Raw genomic sequence first — 19,333 nt, 5'->3', positions numbered from 1 at the left:
GATATTTAACACCCACCAACGCTTTCAGTTTTCTCTTCTAGTGCATCTCCACTCCTTTGTGTCAGTTGTTCGCTCACAGGAACATAATCTACTAGGAAACCCCAGTGGCCATGTTGGGCTGGTACTCAGCAGGTGAAATTTTCCATCCCTCCTGTCCTCCATTATGATCTTACCAGATATACTGTTATTCCTGTGGCAGCTTGCTTGAAAAAACCCTTGCTCCTACCCCACCTACATTTCCTGGGGGAACTGATATTTCATATAAGCTCCAAACCTCTAGAATTTTACTATAACCCTGCTTAAACTTTCCTATTAGCATATCTCCCGTTCTTTCTATCATCTGCTGACTGACAGAAGTGTACTATCTACCAGGTGCTTTACAGTTGCTACACTTGCTTAGGAAACACCTCAAACATCATAACTCAAAATGTGTAGATCCCAACACAAAACTGCAACCTTGAACAGGCAAGACAATATGGGTCTACCACAAGCCAGTAACGCTATTGCTATAGGTCTGGAGTAATGCAATTTATCTGCATCCTAAGAAAAGAATTCCGAACAGCAACCATGAATATGTTTAAGAACCTTCAAAAGGATATGAAAAAAGTCTCTAAATAAATTCCATGAAAACACAAACAGTTGAATAGAATAATGAAAACAAGATATGAAAGCAGAATTTAACAAAGAAATTAAGTCTCTCTCTTCTTCTTCTTTTCTCTCTCTCTCTCTCTCTCTCTCTCCCTCTCTCTCATACACACACCCCCACACATACACACCCACACATACACACACACACAAATAAAATGAAATTGGATATGAAAAATTTAGGATGGCAAACAAAACCTTCAAAGGTAAGCCTCTCCATCAGATTACAGGACATGGAAGTAAGAATCACAGGTGTTGAAGACAAAGTAGAAGAAATGAATAGCCCAGGCAAAGGAAATGTTAAATTTAAATTTTATTAAATTTAAAATAATCCAGGCACAAAACATGTGGGAAATATTGGACATAATGAAAAGACCAAACATATAAATAATCAAGAAAGAGAAAAGAAAAAACCCAGTTCAAAGAGATGGAAAATATTTTCTAAAATATCACAGAAGAAAGTTCTTTCAATCTAAAATAGGAAGTCCTTATCAAGAAGAAAGGAAGAACACAAAATACCAAATAGGATCAGAAAGAAAACTCCCCATGTTATATAATAACGAAAACACTAAATGCCCAGAACAAAGAAAGTGCATTAAAGCTGCGAGAGAAAAAGACCGTGTCATATCTAAAGGTGGGCCCATTAGAGTAACACATAATGTCTCAATGGACTCCAGAAGTATAAATGACCTGGATGGATTTTCTACAAACTCTGCTAAACCACACATGCTATCGCAGACTTCTATACCTATCAAAACTATCAATCAAAATTGGAAGGGAAAGAAAATTCTTCCATGTTAAAACCAAATTTAAAAAATTTCTCTCTACAGTCCAGATCTACAAAGGGCATGAAGAGATTAACCACTCCAAAAGAGAGATAAAGAGTAAGCAATACCAGGCCAGTAAACTAGTAGAAGGGCCAAAATGCACACCATAATAAGAAAATAACAGGAATGAATAAACACTGTTAATAAGTCTCAATACCAATAGTCTCAATTCCGCCAATACAAATACCTAGACTAACATAACAAAGTTTTTCCTGCATCCAAGAAAAAAATTACCATAATGGATAAACATTACCTCAGGATAAAAAGTTGGACAAAGTAAATGGACCTAATGCAACAAAAAGGTGTGGCAATTTTAATATCAGAAAAAAATAGACTTCAAACTAAAAATAGTTAGGAGATATAAGGAAGGATACTACATATTTAGTTTTTTAAAAATCCATCTAAAGGATATTCCAATTCTAAGTACTTACACAATCAACACAGGGCACCAATGTTCAAAGAAGGAATACATCTAAAGTCACATATCTACCTGCACACAGAGATAATGACTTGCTAATAGAAATAGAAACAAACAAGTTAATACAATGAAGCAATTAAAATAAAAAGTTAGCTCTTTGAGAAAATGAACAGATTGACAAAAGCTTATTCAAATTAGCAAAAAGATAAAGAGAAAATATCCAATTTAATAGAACTAAGAATGCAAAAGGGGACATTACAACAGAAACTGAGGAAATTCAGAGAATTATATTGACATACTTTACCTATCTGTAGTCCACACAAAGTGGAAACCTAAAAAAAAAAAAAAAAAAAGAATGCTTTTTAATTATGTTACCTTCCAAAGTTAACTCAATATCAGATAAGCAATTTAAGTAGACACATGATGACATATAACCCCTAATGAAATAGAATCAGAAATTTAAAGTCCCACAGTCAAAACAAATAAACAAATAAATAAATAAATGCCTATCAGATCTTCAATGAATAATTAATGTCAGTGTTCCTTAAAGCATTTTGCAAAACAGAAACTTAAGGAGCATTGTTAAATTTTTATACCATGCCACTATTACTCTCGTAATAAAACTACATAAAGACCCAATGAAAAATTATAAACCAACATCCTTTATGAACATAGATTAAACATTCAATAAAATGCTTGCAAAGTGAATCCAGGAACATATCAAAAGGATTATCTATTATGCTCAAATTCATTTCATCTCAGAGCTGAAAGAATGGCTTTGTATATGTAAATCAATAAGCGTAATCCACCATATACATGATTGAAAGGAAAACAAATGATCATGTCATTAGATGAAGATGAAGCCTTTGACGATATGTGATATCCTTTCATGGAAAAAGTCCTGGAAAGGCTGGGTGTGCAGGGCATATACCACAATATAAAAATGGCAATGTATAGTAAGCCCACAGCCAAAATTACTCCAAATGGGGAAAAACTCAGAGCATTTCCACTAACTGTCAGGAGCAAGCCAAGGATACCCACTCTCTCTATACCTGTTCAGTACAGCACTTGAATCTTAACTAAAGCAACAAGACAACCGAAGGAGATAAAGGAAACACAAATAGGAAAGGAAGAAGTCAGAGTATCTTTATTTGCAGATGACATGATTTTTATATAAAATAGACCCTAAAAACTCTACCAGAAAATTGCTTGATCTAAAAAACTCATTCAGCAAAAATAGCAGGATATTAAAATCAGTAGCCTTTCTATATAAAAACCACAAATTGACTGATGAAGAAATCATGGAAACAGTACCTTTCACAATAGTCATACAAACACACACATACACAGAAAAAAATAAATAAAGCATTTTATGATAACTCTAACCAAGCATGTGAAAGATTTGCATTATAAAAAGTTTAAGATGTTGAAGAAAGAAATTGAAGAAGACACCAGAAGATGGAAAGATTTCCCACGCTCATGGATCAGTAGGATTAATATTGTGAACGTGACCATACTCCCCAAAGCAATGTACACATTCAGCATAATTCCCACCAAGATTCCAAAACAATGCATCACAGAAATTGAAAAGAAGTCCTCAACTACACATGTAAACAGAAAATATCCCATATAGTTAAATCAATTCTGAATAATAATAAAAATAAGCATATTAAATAATAGTTATTATTATTATTATTATTATTATTATTATTATTATTATTATTATTGTAAACCTCTGAAGTATTATCATTCCTAGTCTTAAGTTTTAGTATGGAGTGATAGAAATAAGAAACCATGTAATTGGCATAAATACAGTCACATTGATCAAGGAATTTGAATTGTAGGCATACACCAGTCCACATACTGAGGGATGCCTGACTTTTGGACAAAGAAGCCAAAAATAAACACTGGAGAAAAGAAGGCATTTTCAGTAAGTGATGCTAGCCAAACTGCGTGATGGCACTTAGAACAGTGCAAATAGATTCATATTGATCACCGTGCACTAACTCAACTCCAAATGTTTCAAGATGAGACCAGATACCTACATTTGAGAGGGGAGAAAGTGGAGAATAGTCTTAAACTCATTGGCACAGAAAAGGGCTTTCTGAATAGAACAGGAACAGCATAGGCCCTGGGAACAATAATTAATAAATAGAATTTCATGAAGCCAAAAAGCTTTTGTACAGCAAAAAACACTATCCTCAGGCAAAGCAGCAAGGGAGAGAATGAGAAAATACCTTTTACAGTTATATATCTGATATAGAATTTAGTATCTGAAATATATAAAGACCTAAGCAAACTGAACAAGAAAACCAAAATAACCCAATTTTCAAAATGTGTTACAAACTAAGCAAAGAGTTCTCCAATGATGAAATGCAAGTGGTTGAGACACACTTAAAGAAACATTTCCTTATCAATCAAGGAAAGGTAACTTTGTAACTGTAGCAAAATTACAGTTATCAAGGTGTACCAAAATAATTTTATGGTTGGGTGTCACTGTAACATGAGGAACTGTATTATAGAGTTGCAATATTAGGAAGGTTGAGAGCCCCTGCAAAGGGGAAAAGGGAGGATCTCCCTAGTAGAACTAGTCTCTATTTTTCTGGAGAGACAAACAGGAAATTGAAATAGCTTGATTAAATAGGGAGGGGCATGGAGGATAAATATAAAGAGAGAACACAGGAAGGAAGAACTAACACTAAAGAGCATTTGATAAAAACATAAGGAATTTTAGTACTCTAGAAGCTTCCTAAAATTTATATGAATATGAAAGGAATCTAAGTGTAATCTCCAAATAATAGGAAAAGCAGTGCCCCAACTAGATACCTTAAGCCACCAAATAAAACCTCCAGTGCTGGGAATTGCTTCCATCTTGTTGACTCTTTGGCTAAAGGGCTTCCCCTGGAAATCCCCAAACATCTCAGATTATCTCCAAGGCTATTGGTTACTCTCCACAACCTGTTGGTAAGACACTATTACTGAAGACAACACTTAATATATCTCATCAAACATGAAGAAGTCAAGTTGGCACCTAACCAGAAGCTTTGCCACTACTGACTAGCATTCATGGTACTGGGAGGTACTGTGTCTGCCACTGGAAGATATCAATCTCTCCTGGCTGATAATCCTGTGCCCAGCAAGTACAGTGAACTTCCTGTATTGGTTCCATAGTGGCCCAAAATTATGAAAATGAACAGCCACTTACTGGTTGGGTATAAGGCTCATCCCAAGAGATGGAACTCATATCTGACACTGCTAACATTGCTAACATGGCCAAGGACCCACTAAAGAAACATAGCAATTAAATGACTCCTAGAGACATACTGCTATACCTACAATATCGGAAATTCACTCCACCCTCATTAGATAAGCTTCCTTAGGCAATAGATGGGAACTAACATGGAGGCTCACGGATGGAGGATGGACAGAGAGTGAGAGACTTTGGAGAACTCAGTCCTAAAGGGGATCTCTTTGTCAAAATCTGTCCCTCAATACTCAGAAGATGCAGAAGAGAAAGTAAAAAGAGCCATATGTGACAGATGATGTCATGAAAAGAGTCCTATACCCTATGAGCATATAAAGGGGGAGGAAGTCCCCCTCAGGCACAATCATAGTGGAGGGGAATAAGGGGAAAATGGGAGGGAGGGAAGAATGGGAGGATACAAGGGATGGGATAACCATTGAGATGTAACAAGAATAAATTAATAAAAAAAAAAGAGAGGAAAAAAAATAAAAGAGTTGTTGTTTTTCAGCCTCTCTGGATCTGTGTGTTGTAGCCTGATTATATATTACTTAACACCTAATATCCACTTATCAGTAAGTACATACCAGGTATATCTTTCTGGGTTGCCTAGTTCAGGATGATTTTTATTTCTTTTTGGATGTTTTTACAGTGTTCCCCATAGTAAAATCCCTCTGTCCACACAGCTTCACTTGCCAATGTTCAGTTCAATGAGTCTGGGTCTGGTTAAAGATCTGGGGCTTCTGTGATACCATTAACTGATCCTTTCAAGCGTCCCAACCATTTGCAGATGATATAGATTTGAGGATGGGCTATCTCAGAGCCTTGGATCTGGGCATGGGTGGTAGCACAGCTGGTTAGCCCACTGATCCTCCTTTATCTGCATGACCACAGAGAGCTCTCCAGCACTGCTAAGGCTAGGCCACCTAGTGCTGTGATCAGCAGGAGGCAAGATCAGCTCTCCTGCTCTCATGTCCTGAGGGCAGGCTCTCCCACATCCAGAAGCCCAGAGTAAGATCCATTGTACTGCCCGGTCAAGACGGAGGTCACCTTCCCAAGTGCTGCAGGCTGTGAGGGGCTGGGACAGCTCTTTTGCTCTCACACCCCAGGCTGCCTCATCCCTGTCTCACCATCATGGCCAGCTCTACTGTGCTGCACAGGTGTGGTGCAGGGCCTGCTCTCCCAGGTGCTATAGGCAGTAAGGAGGCATGGCTAGCTCTCCCCCTCTAAAGCCCTTGGGCCCAGCTCTCCTGACTACCACAAGTAGCCAATGTGGGAAGGCATCACCTTTACATCCACATCATATCATGACATATGAGTGGCAGGGCCAGCTTTCCAGTGATCTCATTCTCAGCTTTGGCTCACCCAAGTCCCCTCGACCAGGGCCAGAACTGATGTGCTGCCCAGGACAGAATGCTGCAGCCAGCAAGGAACAAGGTTAGCTTACTGGCTTTCATGTCCCCAAGGCCAGATCTCCAAACTTCTTAGGATGGTGAAGTGTGAGGAAACAGGATGGGCATCAGTGACAAACCCCTGCCACCTCATGACAGACAAGTGGCAGAGTCAGGTCAGCTGTCCCGTAGACTTGTCGTCAGGTCTGGCTTACTCTGGCTTGACCAGGGCCAGCTCTTCTGTGCTGACCAGGAGAGGTATAGCACCTGTTCTCTGGAGTGCTGTAGCTGGTGAGGTTCAGGGCTACCTCTCCAGAGCTCATGACTCTGTTGGAAGATTTTCTGACTGCAGGAGGTGGCAAGGGGCAGGGACTGCCGTCTGCTCTGCCCCTCACTGATATAAGGACAACACTACCAACAAGGAGTCTCTTTTTCTCATTGCCAGAAGTCTTGAGTGCAGATTTTTAAATATGACCTCGGTATTCTTTGGATTTCCTCCATACCTGTTGTAATGTCAGCCTATTTTTCTTATTTTGCTACTTTGGATATTATCTCTCTAGCTTTTCGATAAGTCCTTTAGGATAAAGGTTTGTCTATCTTGTTGACTTTCTCAAAGAACAAACTGTTTCATTCATTACGCGTACTGTTTTTATTTTTGTTTCTATTGGATTGATTTCAGCCCTCAGTTTAATTAGTTCCTGTTGTTTACTCCTTTTGTGTATTCTTATTTCTTTTTATTCTAGAGCTTTCAAGTATGTTTAGTTGCTAGTATGAGATCTGTTGTTGTTGTTGCTGCTGCTGTGTGCATGTGTGTGTGTGTGTGTGTGTGTGTGTGTGTGTGTGTGTATGTGTGTGTACTATTCCATTCATTTTTGCTGGTTTAAAATTATTTCTCATGGGGTTTTTGGGAGGGGTTGGAATTTTCTTTCTAGTATCTTCCTTAAAGTGGGGATATAAAGATTGATATTGTTTAAATTTAACTTTATCATGGAATATCTTACTTTATCCATCTATGGTGACTGAAACTTATCCTGGGTATACAGTAGTCTGGACTGACATCTGTGTCTATTAGAGTCTTATGGACATGTGGCTTTTAGAGTCTCCACTGAGAAGTCAGGTGTGATTCTAATAGATATGCCTTTATATGTTGCTTGGATTTTTCTTTGAAGGTTCTAATAATCTTTCTTTGTTCTGTATGTTTAGTGGTCTGACTTTATGTGGTGAAGGGACCTTCTTTTCTGGTCCCATCTATTTGACTTTCTGTATGCTTCTTGTATCTGTATAGGCATCTTTTTCTTTAGGCTAGGTAAATTTTCTTCTATGATTTTGTTGAAAACATTGTCTGTTCCTTCGAGCTGGCAATCTCCTTCTTCTATTCCTGTTATTCTTAGGTTTGGTCTTGTCATTGTGCCCCGGTTTTCCAGGATCTTTACATATTCATTCATTCATTCATTCATTCATTCATTCATTCACCTTACATCCTGATTGTAACCCACTCCCTCCTCTCCTCCTGGTCCCACTCCCTCTTCCCTTAACCTCTTTATTACTCCTATGAAAAGGGGAGCTCCACACACTTACAACCACCATACCTCATCAAGTTGCATAAGGACAGTGGCCTGGCGAAGCATCCCTGCCACGGGGCAGGAATCAGAAAGCAGGCAACCGAGTCCATGTCGGAGGCGGCTCCCACTCCCATTAATATGGTACCCACATGAAGCCTGAGCTTCCCATCAGCTGCATGTATTTAGGGGGCCTAGGTCTGGTTTATGTATGATCCTTGCTTAGTACCTCAGTTTCCTCAATCCCCTCTTGGTTTTCTTATGAAGCTCCTGTCACCTCCAGGTCTTTCTATCTAGTCACCAAATTTTCCACAAGACTTATTATGCTTCACCCAGTGTTTGTCTGTGAGTCTCAGCATCTTTCTGGATCTGCTGCTTGGTATAGACTCTCAGAGGACAGCTATGCTAGGCTCCTGCCTGCAAGAATAGCAGAGTTTCATTGTGTCAAAGGCTGGCTCTCTCTCCTAGGGCCTCAACGCTCAGGTTGGGCCAGGCATTGGTTGGACATTCCCTCTATCTCTGCCCCATCTTTATCCCTGCACATCTTGTAGAAAGGGCAAATCTGGGGTCAAAGTTTTGTGGATGGGTTGGTGTTCCCCTCACTCCACTAGGAGTCCTTTCTAGTTAGAGGGTGTCATCTTCAGTCTCCACACCCTTTGCTACTAGGAGTCCCAGTAAGAGTCATCCCCATATCCTCCCAGTAGCCTCCCTGTCTTAGGTCTCCAGCTTGTCTCTGAATGCCTCTGCCCACTGTTTCTTTTCTTTATGCAGGCCCTCTGTTTTCCTGCCCTTCCTCTCATCATACCTGATCTCCACCCTTATTTCTTTCTGTGCTCCCTCTCCTATCCTTGTTCCGTCTTTTCAACTTCTGCTGTCAGTTCTGTTTCTCCTTCTGGGTGAGATTTAATCATTCTCCCTTGATTCCCCCTTGTTACTTACCTTGTTTGGGCCTGTGAATTGTAGTATGCTTAGCCTGACTATATGGTTGTCTTTCTGGGTCTGCGTTGCCTCACTCAGGATGATCGTTTCTAGTTCGATCTAATTGCCTGCAAATTTCATGATTTCCTTGTGTTTAACAGTTGAGCAGTATTCCACTGTGTAAATGTACCACAATTTCTTTATTCATTCTTGGGTTGAAGGACATCTGAGTTGTTTCCAGATTCTGGCTATTATGAATAAAGCTGCAATGAACATTGTCAAGTAAGTCCTTGTTGTATGGTAGAACATCTTTTGTGTATATAACCCAGGAGTGGTATAGCAGGGTTTTGAGGCAGAGGTATTCCCAATTTTCTGAGAAAGTGCCTGATTGGTTTAGAAAGTGGTGATAGAGTTTGCACTCCCACCAGCAATGAAGGAGTGTTGCCCCTTTCTCTACATCCTCACCAGCATTTGCTGTTATTTAAGATTTTGATCTTAGCCATTCAGATAGGTGTAAGATGGAATCTTAGAGTCATTTAGATTTTCATTTCCCTGATGGCTTAAAACATTGGGCATTTCTTTAAGTGTTTCTCAGCTATTAGATATTCTTCTACTGAGAATTCTCTGTTTAGCTCTATACCCCATTTTTAATTGGGATATTTGGTTTGGTGGTATTTAATTTTTTGAGTTCTATATATATTTTGGCTAGTAACCCTTTGTCAGATGTAGAATTGGTGAAGATCTTTTCCTAATCTGTAATCTGCCATGTCATTCTATTGACAGTGTCCTTTGCCTCACAGAAGTCCCATTTATTAATTGCTGATCTTAGATCCTGAGCTGTTGGTGTTCTGTTCAGAAAGTTGTCTACTGTGCCAATGAGTTCAAGGTTCCTCCCCACTTTCTCTTCTAGTAGAATTACTGTATCCAGTTTTATGTTGAGGTCTTTAATCCACTTGGACTTGAGTTTTGTGCTGGGTGAAAAATATGAATCTCTTTGCATTTTCCTCCAACTGTTTGTTTTTCTTGGCTTTCTTTTAAGGGACTTATTCATTTTCTCCAATTTTTTTTGTTTGTCATTCCCTTCATTTTAAAAAGAGATTTACTCATTTCTTCTTTATACACCTATATAATCTTCATAAAATTTGTTTTTAGGTCTTTTTCTTGTGGTGCTTCAGCTGTTTTGGAATATTTAATGGTTGCTGTAGTAGGACAGATGGACTCTGCCATAATATATCACTCTGGCTGTTTTTAATTGTGTTCTTATTTTGGCATGTAGGTCTCTGTGTTTTGGATGACCGTAGATCTAAGTGCCAATTTCTACATTTGTCTTTGTTGGATGGGTCTTTTGTTCCTTAGTTTCTGATTCCTCTGTGGTCTTTTGGCCTGTGATTGAACAAAGGAGTCTCCACCCAAGTTTGGAACTAGACTTCTGATGGCTGGCACAGTCTCTTGTCAATCAGGAAGTCTTAGCACAAGTTGGGGGTTGGAATTCTGGCAGCCTTCTTGTCCTCTGATCCAGCAGGGAGTTTCTTCCCAAGGTGGAGGCTGGTACACTGTGATGGGGAGCAAGTGATAAGGATAGTGTGATGGTGGAGCACCAAGAGAGTGGAGGAGGACCACAGTTGGGCAGCTTACCTGGCCTTCTGGAAGGTATGGCCTGTGTTTGTATAGGGCTATCTTCCAGAGTTGGGTACTGGGACACAGTACTTGGAGGCAGGAGAGACTACTGAGGCTTAGGTCTGTTGGAAGCATCAGAGTGGGAAAGTTCTGCAGAGGGGTAACCTGCTTTTTCCATCATTGGGCTGGGGGTATCCTCATTTTTGTAGTTTTAAGTCAGCTTTTATTTAAGCTCTTGGTTTCTGGAAAAGTTATCTACTAACCTAATATTAAGGTGACATGTTAACCTTAGGAAAGCACTGTTTTGTTCTGAGTACATAAAAAGTTCTGCATAGGAGGAGGGACATAAAAATGCAATGTTGCATTTTAAAATTCCATATGCAAACTGAAGACTGTTTTCTTCAGGAATATATATATTCCTGAAAGCTCCTGAAAGTCAGGGTATCCAAGATATTTAATAGTACTGCTTACCTTGTGATCTTGACAAAGCAAAAACATGCTATATTGCAACTTGATAATGATATTAATGAGCCTCAGGAAATGGGGTACAGATCAGTATTTCTCAAATGATAGTATTTTCATGGCTCCCTGGCGCAGGTGATGGGAAGAACTTAAGAAATAAGAATTAAATGAAATTCTGGATTTTGAGCAAGCTTCCAGACAGTGTCAACGTTGCCGCTCAGTTTTCATCGCTTTGTAGAAAACGACAAAGAATTATGGAGTCATCTGAACTGGATACTTGCTCTCAAGTTGCCCTTCTTTCCTAATTTCATGTTTCCCATGACTTTTCAAAGTTTACTTAGTAAACATCTTGATGCTCACCCCCTACCCCCTTCAGGATCCTCATGCTAGCTTCCGGAGAAGACCAGGCTAGGATCTCACTTAGTTCATGACCATGCTTTCATGTCAGTCTGATCACGTTTCCCTCCTGGAAAATGTTCCGTCCCTTCAAGCTGGGTCTAGAAACTACTACACCACACCAGTGTCACTATGAATAACAAACTATTTCATTTGTACTTTATTAAGTGATGCTGATTTTCCCTGTTAGATGGTGAAGTCTATGGCATGAAAATATCTTTGGAATGACTTTATAGCTAGCTCTGTATGTTCTCTTTGGATCTTGTAAGCAGAGACTTTACTCTGACCACTTTCTCACAAGAATCTGACTTTTATGTGCCTCGTTTGACACCTATTAACTCTCATGTTAACAACTAGGAGCTGCCAAGCTTGAAGCTCACTGTACACGTCTGAGTCCTGTTCCCATTTTACCTCTCTGGACCTTTTTCAACTCCCACACCAGCCCCTTCCTACATGAACAAACTGTGTGTGGATACCCCTGGAACTCTATACGTTTATCTTGGGACCCTCCATTGGCCAAAGTGAAATTTCACTGAATCTTCAGATTGGAGACTCTCAAAAGAGGACTGATTGTGTTTTGATGTATAGCAAGTTGTGTAAATATATAAAAGCCAGGAACAAATGTTCTAGGGTCATGAACAAACCGAGAATAGCCATGTCCACCATAATCATTATTATGTATTTCTAGTTACCCCAACACGAAATGAAAAACCCCAAAATGATACAATGGTAGGAGCTCTAAAGAGACGATTCGCCTCTTGGCACTGATAGACATAATCTTTGTCCCTTAAGGTATTTTGAGCCTCCAGGTAATCCCATGAATCACTGTGCAATCCACAAGCGTAAGAATTCCTTGAGCCACGCTAATCAGGTAGCACATACCATGTGACCACAGTGAGACTCAGCTTACGCTCTCTGGAGTATTTGGTACTCCCTTAACTCTTCTCTGCTGCACCTGATACCACAACATGTGCTCCATATATAAAGCACAGTTCAATCAAAAGGTGTCTTTTTCCCTCCAGAAGTCTGTACTTACTATATTGAGCTGTAACTGTGATGCCTGAGGTAAGAAAACTCCATGACTAATACAATCGGATGTGCTGAATCACCATCGAGAACAAAGCAAACACACTGCTCTTGAACATGACACCCAAAAGAGCATCTTTTGTGACAAATAAATCATGTTACTTATGTTACTGTGGAAATCTCTTCAGAGTTAATCTAACTTGAAATAAATGTGGTTTTTTCTTCTTTTTCTCTTCTAACCTGGCAGCACTCAGGTCTCACAGAAGCCTGGCTTCACCTTTAAGCAGGAAGGTTGCCTGGGTATATAGCTTTGGTGTTGCAAGTCTCACAGTTAAGGTGATGCTGTGATAGGCAAATTAACTTAGCAAGAGACTGCTTTATTTATTTTTCTCTCTGAACAATCTTGGTAAGTCAAGGTAATTCAATTAATTGAGAAAAGTGTGTCCTTTGTTGTGAGACTTTTTGGTGTATTATATGGATGGATCACTTGTCAATTAAAAAACCTATGGCCTATGGCTGAGGCAGGAAATAGGAGGTGGTACATCTATCAGACAGTAAAGAGAGAGAATGAGAGAGGTGTGGAAGATTTGACTGGGAAGATGTGAAGAGGACAAACCCGTGGTCCTTGAGCACAGGTAACCATCCATGTGGCAGAATGTAGATTAGACTAAACGGGCTAATCAAGTTATGACCTAGTCAGAGAAGAGCCTAGCTAGATGGCCTAGGCAACGTTGCACTTCTTAATGGACACGCACAAACTTTTCCCACCATCTTTATGGCCCAAAAGCTCTTATGTCTATTCACTGCGTTCAGTTGGCTTCCTTACTTTCTGGTGTCTGTTGAGTTTGAACCACAGGGGTGACATTAGTAAGCGATATCGGGTGTTGGGAGAAACATGAAGCCAGTCAGTCTGTTTCAAAAGAAAAATAAGCTTTTGTGGAAACCACAGTTCACTAGTACCCTCCATTTTAGTGACACTTACAGCTCTGCCCACGTTCTGGATCTGCTTTATTTGCTTTGTCCTTTTAAGTGAGGCGTCAGGTGACAGTGACAGTTTCCTCCCTTCCACATCTCCCACTGTCCTGCTTTAACTCTTTAACCTTGCTGATATAGTTGGAAGCACTTTCTTTTTTTAAATTTTTTATTAATTTATTCTTGTTACCTCTCAATGGTTATCCCATCCCTTGTATTTTCCCATTCTTCCCTCCCTCCCATTTCCCCCTTATTCTCCTCCCCTATGACTGTTCCTGAGGGGGGACTTCCTCCCCCTGTATTTTCTTTATTAAGAATGTTTAAAGTTAAATTGCAACTGGAACATCTACTGCGTATCAAAATGTTACTGGGAAAGTAATTTGTATTCCATAAAAGTCACCGTTTTATAATGTATCATTATACATTACAGTGGCTTTTAGTATATTTGTAATGTTTTGAAGCTATCATAGTCTGATTCTAGAATATTCTTGAGATCTTGAAAGGGAAGGCAGCATCAGTCAGCATGCATTCTTGAGTCTCTCCTTACCCTGCATATCTGGCAAACACTAGTGTACCATTATGTATTGGATATCCATGTTTTAAAATTTCTGACAATCGCAATGTTCCAAGATTTATCTATATTGTAGTTTGCATTTTATTCCTTTCTTTAAATGCATGATATTTACTTTTATAGTTTTATCAAATTCTGCTTAGCTTCTCATCAATGGATAGAAACTAATGTTTTTTTCCACCTCTGAGCTATTGTGGATACTGCTCCTATAAATGCTTATGAACCATTCTTTTGAATGATCATATAATTTAAACTCTCTTACATATATACCTAGGGGAAGAATTGCTGGATCACAAGAATAATAACTGATTAACTCTTTCCCAGAGTGATTGTACCACCTTGCATTCTGCCAACAGCAAATGAGCATTATAACTTTTCCACATTTTTATCTTCATTTATTACTTTATTTTTATGATAATATTTCAGATATTTAGCTTTCAGCTTCACACTTGCCAATAAAGTTGGGCTCAACACTTTTTCTTTTCTTCTGCTTATTAGCTATATGAGGAAGTTCTTGAAAGAACTGTCAGTTAAATTCATTTTAAAATTATTTACTGTGTAATTGTAATAACTTGTGTTGTGCTACATGCTGAACACAGACTGGGATATGCTACACAAGCTCCCGGACACTGAACTACATACAGCCCTTAATTGGTTTCTTATTACTAAATTTCAAATATTTTGTCCCATGGTGTCGAACATCTCCCCTTCTTGATGACTTTCTTTAATAGATGGGAGTTTTCAACTTCCATCAAATACTGCCTGACAAGCTTTAATTGTTTTGTGGGTTTTGTGTCATATGTAATAAACTATTCCTTAAATTAGGGTTATGAAGAAGCCTAAATGGATTTTTATCTACATAGTTTTATGATATTAACTCAAACTTAGGTCTTTTGTTCATTTTGGTCAGATTTTTGAATATCATATGTAGTGGTGACAATCTGTTATTTTTCATGTGGTATTCATTTTTTTTTTCAGAAAAAATATTTTTGAAAAAGATGTTCCATCCCACTAAAAGGCCTTCAAAACCACTCCAAGCATGAACTGACTACAGATACACTGGCTACTCTTAATTCCATTTTGTTGACATGTGCGTCTATCCTTGCACAAGCTCACTTTCTCTTGATTGCCTAGGTTTTATAATATATTGTGAAACTGAGATGTACGCTTTCTCTAAGTTTGCATTCTAAGAGATAATTTTAGCTACTCTGGGATCCTTGCTATTCCACATGAAATTTAGGATCAGTTTGCCCATCTATAAAATAGGCAGTTTAAAATTCTGATGAGATTTTTGTTTCATCTGTTATCAACACAGGGAGTTCTGACTTCAGTAGGCCCAATATTAAAACCCAAAATCTAGATCATCGAATAAACTTTCACTTACTGGGCTCTTCGTTTCAATGAACACTGTTGATGCTTTTAATGGAAAAGCCTTGTACTTATTTGGTTACCTATTTAAGTAGTTATTACATTATAGAAAGTGGATTTTCTTAGTTTTTACATCACTCATTTTACCTACACTTATTTTGGATGTTGTAGCCCTATTGAACTAGCCATTTTAAAACTTGGCATACATGAAATTTATCATGACATAGCAAATTAGTCACAGTCATAAGTGAGCTTTTTATATGTCCCCATGACTACACATTTAATATTTCCTACATGTTGTAGTGTGAATTAAGCTAAGAAACATCCCCTAGTCATCTTCAGAAGTACGAACCCACTGCAAGCTCTTTTGTGCACCTCATGCCTGCTCACATTTGTGATCATTGCACGACGATGATTCCAGTTTTACAGGAGAGGAAATTGGAGCACAGAGATGTTATATAAGTAAGACAAAGGGATGTGGCTGAAAAGTGCTAGAAACAGTATTTGAAGCCTGACAACCTCATTCTCGTGTCTGTATTTTTGTCCACTGTGCTGTATTGCCTATTGGAATGATATGGAAATACATCTGCAAAGGACTATTCTTAGTGGCTGAAGAGAAGCTAGACTTTTTTTTTTTTTTTTTTTTTTTTTTTTAGTGCTTTCAGCATCTATCTCCAATTACAAAGAACTTAAAAGATCAGAAGACTCTGAGGATTATCAAACATGCAGGGAAGAGGGGGACACCATCTGAGCAGGATCAGTATGATAAGAATAGCTCTGCACAGTTAAGAAGTAACTGTTTTATATTGGAACCATCCAGGAGAACTAAGCAGATAGTATCTTGAGTCTGTATGAATTTCCCAATTTCTTCTCATAGCTTCCAATAAGCCGTTGCACTTCTAATAGTCAGTCATCTAGGTGATGTGTTTTGTCTCTTTCAGGATTATTATTTGTCTCTGGTTTTTGTAGCTTCAATATGGTATGTATAACTTTGTTTATTTGTCCTCCTTAACAATTTTGAGGCCCTGTGGTCTCCGGGCTTAATATTTGTCATTAATTTTTGAGTATTTTTAGCCACTATTACGTAAAACATTTTTTCTACCTCATTGTTTCTTCTGCTTGAGTTCTCTTCAGTGTTTTCTAAGATTTGCAAAATTCTAATGGCAGCTTTGCAGGTTCTTACACAGTTTTTGATAGTCTCACTCTGTTTTTCATTATTACTTTACATTTGATTTCAGTTTGAGAAATTCCTATTGACGTATTTTCAAATTTATTGATTATTTCTTTTGACATGGGTGCCCTACTGGCATGCTCATCTAAGATAGTCTTCATTTCTTCGCATTATTTCAGATTAATTAAAGTATAATTGAAAAAATAATTATATATTAAGGCATACAGCTTGGTATTTTGGCATACACTGAAATGGTAGGCTAATTAGCAACCCATCACCTCACATAGCTCTCTTTTATGTAATATTTAATTTACAAAATTTTAACAACATCTTTCCAAATTGTTACATAGTTCTTGATAGTTCTGCTCAGGGTTAGGGTGTATTTTTCATTATTACTTTCAATTTTATTTCAGTTTGAGAAATTTCTATTCAGTTTGTGAAAGTTGCTAAGGTAATAACAGCTTGCAAGTAGTCAATAAAATGATATTGACTACAGTTACTATGTTGTACACTAGGCTTTTTGAACTGCTTTTTTTTTCTGTATAGCAGAAACCTTGTGCATTTTGGGCAGTATTTCCTTATTTCCTACATGGCCAGTCTGGAAATGACCACTTGACACTTCTCTGCTTATTTGACTTTTGGGGGTTTCATGTGTTAGAGATGTTATGTTGTGTTTACGGTCTAGCTTATCACACTTAGCATGATGTCTTCTGTGTGCATTTACATGATCACAAAGCATAAGAAGATTCACTTCTTGGTAAGAAAAAAATAAAACAAAACATTCCATCATGCTTTGGGGTGCATTATTTGTCTTTGTTGTTTGCAGACAAAGTTCCATGTAGCTCAGGGTGACCTCAAAAGTTACTGCATAGCTGAATCAGGGCTTGAATTCTTATTTCCCTTCTCCAACTTTTGATTGCTGAGATTATAGATGCTCACCACAATGCCCTCTCCAATTGTCTTTATCTATTAATCAACCAATAGACATTTTGCTTAGTTTCACATCATGGTGATTTGAATAGTGTTGCAATGATCATTAGTGTATGAATCCCTTTTGAGATACTAATTTTATTTTCTTTGTACTAGCCAGAAATGAGGTTACTACATTATATGCTTTCTGTATACTGTTGGATGCATAGTCTTCAATTGGAGCTCAAATGACAATTTTTTTCTTTTTTCTTTTTTATTACTTTATTCTTGTTACATCTCAATGGTTATCCCATCCCTTGTATCCTCCCATTCTTCCCTCCCTCCCATTTTCCCCTTATTCCTCTCCCCTATGACTGTTCCTGAGGGGACTTCCTCCCCCTGTATATGCTCATAGGGTATCAAGTCTCTTCTTGGTAACCTGCTGTCCTTCCTGAGTGCCACCAGGTCTCCCCCTCCAGGGGACATGGTCAAATGTGAGGCACCAGAGTATGTGAGAAAGTCATATCCCACTCTCCACTCAACTATGGAGAATGTTCTGACCATTGGCTAGATCTGGAAGCCTTCAAATGACATCTTACCAGGGCCATACCCTTAGGAACCTGACTTGTCTTTTAGCATCTAGCATGTGCCAGTCTCCTTCACTAGAAATGGACTTCATGCATAACTTTCTATTCATTTCTCAGTTTTTGCATGGCTTGAGCTGACACAGGTCTTCTGCATGCTACCGCAACTGCTCTGATTGCCATATGAGTTCTTATGTGCCCCTACCACAGTCTATCTGGATATCAAGCTTGAGTCTTCAGTTATGTGTGATCCATTTGGAATACCTCGAAAGGCTGAGAAATTGTTGAAAAGCAATTAGAAGTTGTTGAAGGGAGGAGAGATAGAATACAGTGGTATAAACTATTAAAAGATAATAATGAAAAAGAAAGGATTAGAATAAATAGGAGATGAGAGGAAAAGATAGAGGAGAGAATGCAGAAGAATTTTGTAAAGAGTCGTATGGAAATCTACTACTACTACTACTACTACTACTACTACTACTACTACTACTACTACACACACACACACACACACACACACACACACACACACACACACACTTTGAGTTTAACTGGAGTTACTTGAAAGTAGACAACAAAGCTCCTACTAGACCCCATAAGAGAAAAAATAAGAGCCCAGTGGCAGAAATGTGATTATATCTTTGGGATTTGTTGACCAGTGTGTCCCATAATAACATTGCAGACTATTGATAGTGCTCTTGTTGGCCACTCCCCACACACAAAAGAAACTTGATAATCAAACAAAACTCTTGAAGATTACACATACATGAATCATAAAGCATTGAGAAATCAAGCTGATACTAACCTTGTAGATTCATCTTTACTGGCTAGTTTTCTAAGAGAGGAGAAAAATAATCATAAATATTATCCAGCTGTGAATCCTGGGGCTACAATATCTAACAGTCTGGCACAGTTATGCCACAGTTAATATAGTGGCATAAATGTCATAGGAGTAACCAACCACTTCTGATTAGATTTAAGGCTCACTCTACGTTATGGAGCTTATGACTGTCACTATTATATGGTCCAAGAACACGGAAGTAGATGGGCCATAGTCCATAGGAAATCACTTAAAACTGCTGTTCTTCTAAGTGGACTTAGTATTAAATCAACTACTAATTACTATCATTTTACTTATAAATTTGTACATCTCTCAATCCTATTCAGAGATAGTTCATTTTTTTCATAGATGGTGATTAACGTAGAGACTCAAAATTGGTTAAGGTGCAGCAAATAAGCAACTGTGTAATTCTCAGCC

Source organism: Acomys minous (assembly GCF_964271855.1).
Source record: "Acomys minous genome assembly, chromosome: 11".
NCBI classification, from domain to species: domain Eukaryota; kingdom Metazoa; phylum Chordata; class Mammalia; order Rodentia; family Muridae; genus Acomys; species Acomys minous.
Note: the sequence above shows the minus strand (reverse complement) of the source record.